Source organism: Camelina sativa, chromosome 4 (assembly GCF_030686135.1).
Source record: "Camelina sativa cultivar CO46 ecotype springtype chromosome 4, ASM3068613v1".
In the NCBI taxonomy this organism is placed as follows: Eukaryota; Viridiplantae; Streptophyta; class Magnoliopsida; order Brassicales; family Brassicaceae; genus Camelina; species Camelina sativa.
Window position 1 is genome coordinate 21,489,885 of NC_141883.1, and position 15,455 is coordinate 21,505,339.

Genomic DNA, 15,455 nt, shown 5'->3' on the forward strand with positions numbered 1-15,455 from the left:
CGTGGAGGCATCAAGGTTCTCCTTCGCCACGCGATGGACATGCTCCAACTCCGTAACAAAGTCAACAGAGTCGCCATGGAAACGAGTGCGATCAGGCACCGCAGTTAGGTCCAAAGGTCCACGGGGAACCAAACCGTAGACAATCCGGAATGGACTGAAACCCAGACTCTGATTGATAGCGTGGTTGTGAGTGAACTCCGCTTGATACAAAACAGAATCCCAGCGCCGAATATGATCACCCACCAAACAACGCAATAAGGTTCCCAAGGACCTGTTTGTAACCTTTGTTTGTCCATTACTCTGCGGATGATACGCAGTGCTCATGTCAAGCGATGTCTTCAATAATTTCCACAAAGAGCACCAAAAATGGCTGAGAAAACGTGAATCACGATCGGAAACAATAAACAACGGAAGCCCATGTAAACGATAAACATCCCGGAAGAACAACGTGGTGACATTGACAACATCAGTGGTCTTCTTGCAAGGTATAAAATGGGCCATTTTTTTAAAAACGGTCCACAACCACGAATATTGAATCATGGCCGCATTGAGTCCAAGGGAGACCAAGCACAAAATCCATACTGAGATGTGTCCACGGCTGGGACGGGACTGGTAAAGACAGATAGAGACCCGCGTTGGAAGCTTTTCCCTTACTCATTTGGCAAACATGGCAGCGGGCAACAAAACGCTCAACGTCGCGGCGCAGGGAAGGCCAGAAGTAAGAGGCAAAGACAAGGCTCAATGTACGATCACGACCAACATGGCCTTCGGTATGGAGCTCACGAATGATTTGCAACCGCAAGCTGCAATCGGGAATACACACACGTAGCCCCTTGAACAAGAAACCCTCATGGAGAGTATAATCGCTAGGCAAGCCATGATTGACATCAGTAAAAATATTCGAGAAAAACGGATCAGTCGAGTACAGCGAGGCAAACGTTTCAAACCCGGGAACATAGGAGTGAATAGAGGCCAGTAAAGTGTGACGGCGACTCAAAGCATCTGCCACACGATTAGTCTTGCCGGTTTGATGACGAATGGAGAACGTGAATTGCTGAAGAAAGGCGAACCACGAAGCATGCTGAGCAGATACTTTGGCCTGACTATCCAAGTGACGGAGAGCATCATGATCAGTAAAGAGAATAAAATCCCGGTGAAACAAATAATGCCTCCAATGACGTATTGCTTGCACCACCACATAAAATTCAGAATCATAGGTGCTGTAACGAAGACGGGCACCTGAGACCTTCTCACTAAAATACGAAATTGGTTTGCCTTGTTGGCTAAGTACAGCGCTAATACCCAGTTTGGAGGCGTCGCAAAGAAGCTCAAAGGTAAGGCTAAAATCTAGCAAGACCAACACCGGAGCCGACGTGAGCTTCTCTTTAATAAGCGCAAATGCATGGTCTGCGTCAGAGGACCATTCGAATTTGCCATCCTTCATACTACTAGTGATAGGTGTCATGATTGTGCTAAAATGTGGAACAAAAAGCCCGTAAAACGACGCTAGACCATGGAAGCTATGTACCTCCGTAAGTGTCCGAGGAACAGGCTAAGAGTTTACAGCGTCCACCTTTGCACGATCCACAGTCAACCCTTTATCCGAGATCACATACCCGAGGAACTGCACCTCCTTCGTCCCAAATTCACACTTGTGTTTGGCGGCAAAAAATTTGTCTTGTCGTAACACCAGGAGCACATCCCGAAGGTGACGTTCATGATCAGCAATGTACTTACTAAATATGAGAATATCGTCGAAGTACACCACCACAAATTTCCAATAAAAGGGCGTAAAGCCTGGTTCATAATTCGCATGAACGTACTTGGTGCATTAGACAAGCCAAATGGCATGACAAGCCATTCAAATAGACCTTCTCTAGTCTTGAAGGCGGTCTTCCACTCATCTCCTGGACGGATACGTATCTAATGGTAACCGCTCTTAAGGTCGATTTTGAAGAAGATAGAAGTTGTACCAATCTGATCAAGAAGATTGTCCAGTCGCGGAATAGGAAACCGGTAATGAACTATAATTTTGTTGATAGCACGGCTGTCCACACACATCCGCCAAGAGCCCTCTTTCTTTGGGATCAGCAAAGCAGGAACAACACAAGGACTAAGACTTTCCCTGACATATCCTTTGTGTAGAAGATCTTCGACCTGACGACGGAGTTCTTCGTGTTCAAAGAGACTCATGCGGTAGTGCGGTCGGTTGGGTAGAGTGGCACCTGGAGTGAGATCGATATGATGATGGATGTCGTGAAGGGGCGGTAAACCGGGCGGCAGATCATCCGGGAACACGTCCCAAAACTCACTAAGCAACAACTCGAAAACAGAGTTGGGTGGAGAACACGGCTTGCTGACTTGGTTAGTAAATATTGCCCACGCAATACCCTCCAAACGTAATTCTTCAGTGAAAGCGGCATATGAACACAATAGCTTTGGTGACGATGTTTCGACAGGTGGGAGAGAGAGCCTAGAAAAGGCGGATGGACGGGAGACAAAGTCATCACAAGGAGGCGGCGGCGAGCAATGCAAGTGCGGTGATGGAAGAAGAACAATCTGATGTGTCTCCCAAGTAAACTTGTATGTATTTTTTGCACCATCATGAATAATCTTGCGATCATACTCCCATGGTCTACCCAAAATCAAATGGCTGACATCCATTGGAGCAATATCAAAGTAGAAACGGTCCTTGTAGAATGGTCCAATGGAGAATGGCACAAGCGCGCGATGCGAAACACGAAGATCAACACCCTCGTGCAACCATGTAAGTGAGTAGGGACGTGGGTGAGATTCAATAGGAAGCTCCAGCTTTCGGACAACAGGTTCCGAAATCACATTACGGCTACTACTAGAGTCAATGATAAAAGTACAGATATGGTCTCGAATTGTACAAGTGGACTTGAAGATGTTGTACCGGAGCCAGTTGTCGTTAGGAGTAGGAGGAGCAATACATGAACGACGTGAGACCAAGGCGATACCCGTATCTCCAAGAGTAGCACCGGTGTCTTCTTCTGGCGGTGTCTTCTTCTGGCGATGCCTCATCATATTCTTATGTCGAGTCATAAACATCGCCCACAATGTCACCGTTGTGATCGAGGAGGATTGTACGTCGTTGTTGATTGGGACATGTTGTTTGTCGGTGACCTGGTTCTCCGCAAGAGAAACATCTGAGAGCGTTACGGGTAGAGCGTTTGACACCATTGTCGTCCTCCCGAAAACCATACTTTTGTTCTGCTCTGTTCGGCTCTTTGTTGTCTCGCTGCTGCAGAGGCGACGAGGAGGCATTCTGTTCAACAGTGTGACATTTGGATGGTGGTGATGTCCATGAAGCAGGTCGCAACTGTTGCTCGAAGGATACATCACGACGATGAGCTTCAAACTGAGCAAGAGAGCTCTGCAGCTGATGTCGCAGACCGCTAATAAACCGTGACACCAATTGAATCTGACTGTCCGCAACGTCATTACGTATAAGAATTACATAAAATTCCTCAGCGTATTCATCTACGGATCGCGAACCTTGCTTCAAATTATGTAGTTTGGTGTACATGGTCCGGTCATAGTTGTGAGGCATGAACATATCTTTGAGCTTTTTCTTAAGCTTATCCCACGATTGAATTACACCCTTTCCAGTACGTGATCTGGTCAACTTGGTTTGTTGCCACCATGAAGCTGCGTGGCCCCGAAACTTTGTGGCGACCAAAGACATTCGACGATCATCAGGGACGTTCTTGAATTCGAGCATCTCTTCCACCGAGACAAGCCAGTCAAGAAGAGACTCACCACGAATTCCACCATGGAACTCGGGAACGTCCAGACGAAACCCTGTTTCCCAACGCGTATCGACGACACGATTGTCTTGGGGACGAGACAGAGCGAGATCATGTGGTTGGCGGATCTGCTCGACAGCAGGATTGAGTTGTTGATCACGCTGTTGTTCACCGCCTGCGGCGACCGGAGGAGGATTGGCGTCGTTATTAGCACGAAGTACGACCGTTGTTAATGCCGTGATGGAGTTCTGTAGGGCTATTTGTGACTCCAGCAAGGCGTCACGAAATTCCCTCCAATTGATGGCGTTTTCTGGTGGATTGCCACCCGCTGCTTCAGGTTTTGGAGTCATGATTGGATAGATCAACTCCAGGAACGACGAGAATCTGATACCAACTGGTGTAGTAGCAGAAGCTTCAAAGGGGATCAAGGGTCGAAGACTCTGTTTTATGCGTACAAAACAGAGTGTTGATTCGAAGGTGGAGATGAGGGGGATGAAAGATTAGAGGAAGGAAGAGGGAAACGAACAGGAACGAATCGAGAGTCCTCCTCTCAGGGCTTGACACAAGCTCTTTTGGGCAATTAATATTGCCTCTTTTTAGGTTTTTTTATTAGACTTCAAATTAATGATATTGATACAGAGATTTGCGACTCTATTTAAAGCCAAATGGAAAGATACGTCATAATCCTAAATCAAAGAAGTTAGCCTCGAGTTTATCCTAAAACAAAGGAAAACAAATCCAAAAACAAAACCAACAACGAGCCTTGCAGCACACGTAAAACAACATCGACGAAAGTGTGACACAAAGCCGGAGTACGAGGCACGCTACATCAAAGAGTTAGTAGAGACTATAAATATTTTTAGTTTCATTTTTTTGTGTGTAGGTAAGAGTAAATAGATTTTAATAAGTACTATTACATTTGTAGAATTCTTTTCAAAACCATTTTAAAGTTATTTTATGGTTAAAAAGGCTAATTATTTATAGCATTTTATATCTTCATCCAAACTTTTCCTTAACTGTGATCCTTAACTTTTTATTTCCAAACTTTTCATTCACTATATGGGATTTATATTAAAAACTTTTCCTTAGATTAGAAATTTAATTTTGTAATAAATTACATAAAAATGTAAGCATTAAATTCCAAGATTTATTGTTTGCAGAAAAAATTGACTATCACAGTTGTAGAGGCTGTCATTATGGCCACAAGAACATATGGTAACTGTAGTACAGCATGTAGATTTTTCTAAATCATTAGGCTTGGAAGTTGGAACGTAACATAATAATCCTTCATGTTCATGGCATCGCGATTACATGATCAAACTATATCTTCCTCGATAGTTAAAATTTGTATATGTCGGAAAAATAAGATTAAATTTTAAACATCCAAAACTTATTTTGAATAATCACATACCTAATAAATAAAACTGTTAAACCCTTCAAAAAAAATTCTGTTACAAGTTCCTTCTCGTATTAAATTCCAACTAACAATAAATATGTTAAAGATGCATTAAAGAAAGCAATTTAATAGTTGCAGATGGTTACACGCTTGTAGAGGTCTTCGAAACTGTAACCCAAAAGATCTATGCATTTTTAGATCATTGAATGGAATCCAAGAAAATTTAACAAACGACAAAAAAAAAATCGTTTTTCTTTCTTGTTTTTGTTTTGATTGTTGACCAACAAAGAATGAAATTGTAGTGTTCTTTAACATACGGTCCCATAATTATTACCACGCGTGTGAATTTCATTTTCGACATATATCAAATAACTAGTATTCTGTAGTTTCTAGTATACCATACGTGAAAGGTATAGCATACCCATACATGGATACGTAAACGTTTCTTAATTAACACATTTGTTTTTTTTCTGCAAGGAATTATGTATATGTTGACTTAGCTTCTCTTGATTAACATATTTGTTTTCCAAGGCCATATTCAGTTTATAAGTTTGTATATATGACAGGGTCCTCTAAACTATTTTTACGCCCCCCTGCCGCCACACGAGAGGGATAATCTACTGATCAAACGCTATAGGGGCGTTACCTCCACTAGTGTCACTGTAATGTCGTATTTACTATCATGGTTCGAGTCCAACGTCGTATATCAATATTTGAACCAAAGTTGATTCATTTGCGATATATCCACAATAATGTAAATTATAGAGAAATAAAATAAAGGGAAGAAAAAATATGCTTTAAACAAAGTTTTATATTATGAAAATACCTGGAACATATATTGAGATCAGCTAACAATAGTATTTTATCGTAAATATTTTCCAAAATCGTTATCGCAAAATTTTAACGAATATCTAGAAAATCCAAATAGGGTCGATATTGATTGTGAGAGAAAGCTGGCAGGGACCATTATTCCACAACCTTTTGGTTGTCACCTCTTATTCTCTTTGATAATTATTCACATACTCCATGGGTCACTACTCTTTCCCTTTTCTTATTTTTGGTTTTCAATACCCTTGTTAATAATATATACGCTTTTCTTTCTCTTTAAATTTGCTGGATTAGCATAAGAAATTAATAATTCATGATTGGACTGATCTATAAAATTAACTCGTATATACGTAATTGATCAAGAGATTTGAAATCGAAATCAAACTTAGAATAAAATACTTCAATCGGTATTCTGTTTTTTATATATATATATAATAAAAATGAAAATAACTAAACCAAAATCAAACTCGATGTGTGAATGTATTGTATCAACAAGTTATCCATTAACACAATTCCAGTTGACAAAAGAAAACATATTAGATGTCATCTTACCGAATGAAACAAAAAAGTTTACATTTAATTAGAAACCCCAACTCCATATTATATTTTCACATACACTAATAAAATTAGATATTTGGTTATAACAATATAATAATTTTTCTAAGATGATTAGTAATTTTTATTTATTTTAAATCTCTTTTGCGTATATTTCCAGCCTTGAGTCCTTCAAATATTTTGTTACTGACATTATAATATATTCATACGAATTGGGAACCACATTCGATTCCTGTTAACGTAGCTGAATACATGACCAGAAAAGTGAAATTCTAGCTTAACCGGAACCAAACATACCCACATCTACGTTGGTTTATGTTCGGCATGGTGGTGTTGTGGTAACTTTAAACGACTAAAAGCTTACAACAAATTTCGTTTTAAGTAATTAAAAGTTCAACGACCATAAATCTCTCAAACAGAAACATCATAAAAGTCACAAAGCTACTATCGAAAGTACTTCTGTACCGGTTTCGAGTTTTATAACCACTAAAAAAAAAAAAAAATGTTAAAAAAAAGTACCACTAATTTATTTCCATAAATATAACGTAATAACTAATAACTACTACATGTGCTCGTTAAATTATACGTACGTGTGAATATACGCTATACACGTATAGGGATGCATGGATCATGCTGCCTGTATTGACTTTAAATTTCATTTTGTTTTGAAATAAAGTTGAGTTTTAAATTTCATGCCGTATTGACTTTTCACTTTTTATTTTGTCGGCGACTTGCAACTTAAGTTAAAATAAAAATTTGAGGAAATTTAAGGAATATGAGAGGGGGGAGTTGTTTTATTTTCACCACTACGGCACTACCTTTCACTATTTCTCATGTACGGTACGGTGTCTAACTATCGGATAATATTTTGTATTGATTATGTTAAATTTAAATTCATGTGATGACAAATCAAATAAGCTACAAAACCAATGGGATATTTCTTTGTATGTATCGAAGAAATTAAATCATCATGAAATGAATCGAATGTTACCAAATATTGAAAAATCTTTTTTTTTCTTTTTTTTTTTTTTTTTTCTAGTCGACTTAATTGGAAATATATAGAATTAAAATTATTTTTGGAAATATATAGGCTCTGAATGGTAAAAGCAGTTCAAGCGTTGCAGATCGTGCAGATCATGCAGTTCATGCTGAACAAGTGCAGATCATGCAGTTCATGCTGAACAAGTGCAGATCATGCTAGAAAAGTGCAGATTATGCTGATTGAGCAGTCCAAATTATACGTTTGAATGGTAAAAGCAGATCAAACAGTGTAAATCATATATTAAACTATAAAGTATTTAAAAACACATCCAATTCAGCAAATTTATTTAAAAAATGATAAAATTATTGTAAAATAAACATAATTTTTTTTTAATATAGAATATTTTCTAAATGATTTCACAGTTTGAAAACATTAAACACAAATTATCCAAATGCAACAAAAATAAAATTTAGAATAGTTTAACGGAAATTATTTTGATTTTCCCATAACATATCTGCAATATTTTCTCTAGTGTTTGCCATTTGATCTCCATCAGCTATAGCCGTAGTCTCCATGTCACCTTCATCATTCTCAGAATTTGTGTCGCTAATATCAGTATGCTCCATTACTTCGGCAAAATCTTCATCAAAATAATTTGAAATTCTGATAAAGTTATGTAGTCCCATTGTAGCCATCACCACTCTTTTTTGAACATGAGTGTTATATCTAGGAAATTCACAAAGGATCCTCCATTTCTTCTTCCAAACTCCAAATATCCTCTCAATGACAGAACGTAGTGATGCATGACAACGATTAAATAGTTCTTGTTTGTTTCTAGGAGGAGGACCATTGTTGAACTGTGACATATGATACCTAACAACCCCATTCCGTGAAGATCTATAAGGAGCCAAAAAACCTTGTTTATTTGAATAGCCAGAATCAACTACATAATATTTGTCTGTAGGAGGCAAAGGAAATTCAGCATCACTATCTTGCGCCGTCGTGAGAACTGCTGTATCGTGACATGATCCCAGTGCTCCATTCCAAACATATGTGAACAACATATTCAAATCACATATCCCCATTATATTAAATGAGGTTCTATCATGGCGATTCCAATACATTCCTTGGAGTTCAGGTTTAACTTTTACACATACATGAACTCCATCCATGGCTCCAACAAATCCACTAAAATATGGCCAATATCTTCGATCCATTTGCAGTCGTTCAGGAATTCGACGTAGTTCTTGTCTCGTTGGAGTCTTGATATAATCACAAGCAAGTAACTCAGTTGCTCTAAGGACTTCAAAAAATTATCTATGCACTGTCTCTTGCGTTCGTCCAAATCTCAATCCAACATCTCTTTGAACTTCATTGTGGCCACATATTCGTAAAAACATGGCCACTCCCTCTTCGATGCTAACATTCATTGTAGGTTGTAACCCATAACTCATTTGTAACTTGTCACACAATGCTCTAAAAACATCAAGTGACATTCTTAGTAACTGAAGACACACAGCATTATCTTCTTGGACTCGACGCCATATATTTCTCCATCCTAAACCGTTATCTGTTTGCACTGGACCTCTTTCAAAATATCGGTTATAGTATCTTAGTGACGGTTGAATTATTAAATCTTCAAATTGTTCATTTTCCAGATTCCACAACTCAACTCTCTCATTGTAGTTTAGATTGTGGGCACCTTGTCATCGCAACTTACATATACGAAATGCCTGAAATTTTATAAAGACAACATAAAACTAAATTAAATTGATGAAGATTACATTATTCAATAATAATAAAAACATAACATAACTTTTAACAACAAAGTACAAATGGTATAACTAATCATCAGATCCTGAATCACTTTGCTGATTTTCATTTAAATTTGGTCCTTCTTTATTTCCCCAAATGTTGAATAATCCTCCTCGTCTACGTGATCGTGATGTTTGCCCTCCTGATGCATAATTCGTGAAATCATATTCTGGTGAAACTCCTCTAAAACCGTTATCGAAAGAGGGTACTTCTACTCCTTGAGAAACTCCTTGTTGAGCATTTCTCGTAGTCTCTACTTCTGTACCTAGTGAGAATCCATGTTGCACATTTGTTGGAGGAATACATTATGGAGCATTTTGTGATGAACCCCATTGTTGAGTACTTGGTGGTGAAGTCCATTGAGGCGCATTTTGTTACGTTCTCCATTACGGTCCAGTTGGAGGTGTACCCCACTACGAAGCATTTGGAGGTGTACCCCACTGCGGAGCATTTGGAGGTGTACCCCAATGCGGAGCATTTTGAGGTGTACTCCATTGTTGAAAATTAGAACCCCATTGTGGTGAAAATTAGAACCCCATTGTTGAAAACTCGGACCCCATTGTGGAAAACTCGGACCTCATTGGCCACCAGAATTTTGACCCCATGAATTATTACTACCAGATGGACTACCAAAAGTGAAGTTGCTTAGATTAGGACTTCCACCATTTTGCCCGGAGACTAACCGCTTTCCCACAAATTCGCTGTCCCGTGTATATCCTGTTAAAGCTTGTAAAAAGCGCAACTTATCTTCTGTGGTTCTTTCAGCTCGATCAATAAAGTACTTACGCCAAAATCTTTCTTCTTTAAATGCATGAATGCAAGCCCAATAAAAATCTGTGTCACTCGGAAGCTCCAACGATTCAAATATCTTGACAGCATTATCAAATTCTTCGTAATCATCTTGGTCGAAAAAAATTGGACGTAATTGTTGTAAACTTTGGCGCTGAAACTCTCTGAAACCATTCATTGTATCTGTTAGGGTTGCCTCAAATGACTGCTTTCTACGACTTCCTTGTGAACCACTTCCAATAGAGATTCGTGAGCTTCCTGCCCCTCTTTGTGAACTACTTCCCCGTCTTAGTCCACCTTGTTGTTGAACTCTTAAAGCAGGAGTATGAATTGGAGGAGCATGTGAAGAATTATGTTGTAAATGATCCTGGGTGAATTCATTAGAGGGACGTGTTTCATCGTTGATATTAACGCGATACACCTCTTCATTTTCTTTTGTCTCAGGAACTTGACTTTCGTAATTATCTATACCCTCATTCATTAACTCCTCTCTTTTTTGGTGCACAAAGTACAGAGACTGTGATTGTACATCATGTAAGATGAAACAACGTTGCATCACATCCCAAAATTCAGGCGGTTTTCGTTTAAATGATTTTACAATCTTACATACCTGTTAATTAGATTACAACATTTTAGTATACAAGTTTAATGTATACTAAAGTTACTAAATTTTTGTTGGTTGTAAAAGATATTTTAAATACTTACTTCACGATCTTTCCACCATGAATCAGATGCAGATATAACGGATGTAACAGGATCAACCGTAATTCCCGTAGAACCTTGCAGAAGTTGCTTGTACTTCTTATATTTTCTTTTTAGTTGATCAATTTTTTCTTTAAAAAACCGATAGTTTGTATTTAGATTGAACTCCTTGTTGAATTTTTCAACCAAGAACTCTCTTCCAAGGGGTGTAGGATCTTTGAGGCGGTAACCATTCATGGCAATTGCTTGATCGTACAAATCAATAAATATTCTTTCTCGATTATAAGTCCATTTGAAAGTTTCTTCGATCTACAAGTTTTAAATATTTTTTAAATTTATTGCAATTAAATTCTAACTAAAACTTAGACAAATGTGAAATATTATACCCGTGCTGATGTTTCTGTAGGAAAATTTGTATCTTCTTGCACGGGCGAATTTCTGTTATGTCTGCGGTTAGCTATACCTACAAATACAATTTTAAATTGATTTTTCGTTATTATATATTTCAGAAAATTTTAAAATACTAACTAATATTTTCTCACCAAAAAGTTGATAATAACTTATTTATCTTAACTTACATAAACTATTATATCTAACAATAAATCTTATAGTCAATTTTACTTATGATTGAAATAAATGATTCCAAATTTTTTTTAGAACAATATTTTACAAAACTAAGTGAGACTTATAAATAATCTACAAATTAAGTGAGATTTATAAATAATCTACAAAATCATGTGAGACATATGCATATATATTCAATATAAGAGACTTATATATATATATATGTGTACTTAAAAAATATCATAAGCTTTAAAAGTTTCTGAGAAAATAGATTTACAATATTCTAAATCATTATCTAATAGTAATTATTGAGTTCATAGCACATTTGTTAATCTATAATAAAAATAATTATCTATCATTAAATTTGATTAAATAAAGATTTATGTATATAATTTTTTCTAAACATGTAATCCTATACAATATATATTCATATTATATATTAATATTAGGAGAAAATATACCCAACAATGATGAATAAATATGATAAAGTAATCTTAACTTATTTATCTTAACTTAGATGAACTATTATATCTAACAATAAATCTTATAGTAAATTTTACTTATGATTAAATTAAATGATTAAATTTTTTTTAGAACAATATTTTACAAAACTAAGTGAGACTTATAAATAATCTACAAATTAAGTGAGATTTATAAAGAATCTACAAAACTATGTGAGACATATGCATATATATTCAGTATAAGAGACTTATATATATATATATATATATATGTGTGTGTACTTAAAAAAATTTATAAGCTTTAAAAGTTTCTGAAAAAATAGATTTACAATATTTTAAATGATTATCTAATAGTAATTATTGAGTTCATTGCAAATTTTTTAATCTATAAGAAAAATAATTATCTATCTTTAAATCTGAGTAAATGAAGATTTATGTATATAAATTTTTATAAACATGTATCTATATTTAAGCACCACCATATATATATACATATATACAGATATAAAATCAGCATTCTCATTACATAATTGGTTGAAAAATAAGACAGTTTACAGTAACTATTATATAACATAAATAGAACTACTAACATATTATATAGCATAAATATATTTATTTATGAAATAAAAAATACATACCTTTCAACAAAAGAATATGGAAACAAGAGGTGATAGGTAGAATTTTTGATTGTCTTTTGAATTCTGTCCAAAAAAAAAATTGATGTTACAACAAATATTATATAGCATAAATAGAACTACTAACATATTATATAACATATATTTATGAAATAAAAATACAGACCTTTCAACAAAAAAATGTGGAAACAACAGGTGATAGAGTAGAAGCTTTAATTGTTTTTTGAATTCTGTAAAAAAAAAAAATAGATGTTACAATAAATAGAAAAATAAAAAAATAAAAAATGTGTTTCTTTATTTAAAAAAAATACCTTTGGTGTAGAGAAGATGAATGGAAATAGAATTGATAGGAATTTGAAATATTTGTTTGTGTTGGTTGTATTTTTTTTTTTGTTCAAAATTTTGTGTTGGTTGTAAAAGTGAGCAATGGTATGTTATATAGAGAGTAAATGAGATGAATCTGTGGACTAAAATTTGGATCTGCTGATGGACAACTTAAAAAATGCTGTGGGCGAATTAATTAGTGGTTCTTCTGCTAGCTAAAAGACAAAAAATTAAATTGTGGATAGATAAACTATATTAGTTTTAAAAAGAAAGAAAATTGTTGAATGTGTTTTTATCATAGGAGAACTGTAGGTGTGGGTCAGTGTGGGTCAGTGTAATTTATTTGCCACTCCATTCAAAGTCATAGAAGAGAGAATGATAATGGGGGAAACTTTGGGCACGTCCATGTGGTTCACATTATTGCACTTCACGTGCAGTTGCTCGTCCACCAGCTTTCTCCCAATTTCACATGCCTTTTTCTCGTTATTTTCCGTTCCTGCACAACTAAGAAAACGATACTATAATAATACGTCTATTTCTAAATTCCGTAATTATTTTTTCTTCAAATTCCGTTTCCATAATAAGGATTTATATGCACCACCACCAATAATGAGTTTTACAAGTTTCTCCTTGTTATATATAAGCAAGAACATGTGCTAACTCCAACAACAACAAAAATGTCAAAATTTCTCACAAGTTTTTTTGAAGTATGCTATTTTCTTAACATTGTAATTGGTAAATTTCAACTTTTTTTTTTCAATTGTGAACCAGAAAACCTAGGAAATTACTCTTGTTTTGTCTGATATGTACAGAGTTTAAATTACTCGATTAAAAAATAAAATTGATATACAAAAAAAAGTAGTAGTAATGTAAGAAATAAGAAGAAAACAAAAAAGAATAGAGAGAAAAAAGGGAAGTGGAAGCACTCGTGCGGGTGCGGGAGGACGTAACGGCGGCCCAATGATTGCCGTAATGGGGCATGCAGGAGGTGGGAGACTGACACGTGTCAAGTCACACGTGTGGGAAGTGAAAGTGATATGACGAGAGACGAGAGTGGGCTGTGATATAAATGCTCTCACCAACCGTTTTGCTTTAGCAATTTTCACACCTTTACACAATTTAGCAATTGTGAGAATTTGTGATCTGACCTCACTTCTCTTCTCTTCTTTTATATCTCCTTAAACCCACCAGCAGCTGTCTCTCACCAAGAGTCAAAACCTTTCTCTTTATTTCCTTTGGCTTTTTTTTTTTTTTTTTTAATTCTTTAGATATTCTTGAAGTTTCCATTTTCAAAATTTATCCCAACTTTTTCCCTTTAGTCGTATGCATGTATGCATGACAATATTGATAACGCTCATAAACTATCAGTAAGAGAGAAACAAGTATGAAAAGACCACATGGTCTTTAAACTCTTTAACAAATAAACATAGCTTTTAAACTAGTTCTATATCACCTTAGGTTCTCTTCCACAAAACTACTTATGTCCCTAATTCGATCATATGGGATGAACTACGACTACAACCTCGATAAGTAGATATACGGACTTCAGCACATTACTCTTTAATTAACTTTTTTTGTGTGTGTGTGCAAACTCTTTAATTAACTATGGCAAGAAAGTATTGCGAAAAACGTATTTTCGACTATTTTATAATTTATACTAACACCCTAGACATACATACCAACCAATTAAACTCTAAAGAAAACACGAAAAAAAAATCAATTATCGCTCACATAATTTACGTAATACAGTATTGTTGTTGTTTTGTTTGTTTGGAAGAGTCGAATACCCTGACCAGCTACACTTAAATTTATACTAACAAATTTGAATTCACAAATTACAACAATAAACATCTAGAAACTTGAACTTTTAACCAAATTGTAGACGAAAAGTGTTTGACGTGAGTAATTTGACCTTTATAAACTACTCCATAAAATCTAAAAGTCTTTGAAGAACGAGTCAATGGAGGACCAATTAACCCTTTTTGTTGTGTTTTAAACTTTTGGAATTTAAAGAGTTTGTCCTAAAACTTCTCTCTCAAGCACTAATATCGAGGTGCCGCTTCAACCATCCTCCTCTTACGTTGGTAGGGCTTCTGCTCATTGGTTTCGGAAGATTTCGATTCCCGTTTTTCTTAAGTTTCTGCTATCTTTTTAATATCTTCTTTGTTTTCCCCTCCTCTTTTAGCCTCTTTTTAAACTTTACATACCTTTATTGGTGAACCCAGGCGGTGACGAAGGCTTGTTCATCACCGAAGCCAAAGGGAGGTGGAGACTGGCAAGCTCCACTCTCTGAGGCACTATCAGATTGTTTGCTGGTAATTTCAGAATCCTCCTACTTTTCAACGCTTCGATCCAGAATGCACCTCGTCTTTGTAGATCCTCCTCCCTCATCATCACCTGAGTTTTGCGCAATGGAGACGGCGACAATGGCTAGCGATGATTTCTCCAGAGTTGTGATTACCCCCGTAAGTGGAGTCCCGACTTCAATTTCTTTCACCGCATGAGTTTGACAAAACCAAGTTTGCTCCCACTGGAGATGCTTCATCCTGCATTCTCTCTGGTTAGCCACTACATGTTTCATCTTCCAGGGCCATTCACAGCAGATTTCAGATCTCTATGGATGAGACTCAAATC

At 36.1% G+C, this 15,455-nt stretch overlaps 2 pseudogenes across 1 annotated transcript; both read right to left on the reverse strand.

Annotated features, from left to right (window-relative positions):
• Positions 1 to 1,608: 1,608 nt before the first annotated feature.
• On the reverse strand, positions 1,609 to 4,120 carry LOC147946053 (uncharacterized; annotated as a pseudogene).
• A 5,150-nt stretch (positions 4,121 to 9,270) lies between these two features.
• LOC104780890 (uncharacterized) lies at positions 9,271 to 12,562 on the reverse strand (annotated as a pseudogene). The gene is made up of 4 exons (XR_015596976.1): positions 12,501 to 12,562; positions 11,224 to 11,300; positions 10,841 to 11,146; positions 9,271 to 10,745 (listed from the first exon to the last, which is right to left on the reverse strand). The product of XR_015596976.1 is annotated as an uncharacterized LOC104780890 (transcript).
• Positions 12,563 to 15,455: the final 2,893 nt, after the last annotated feature.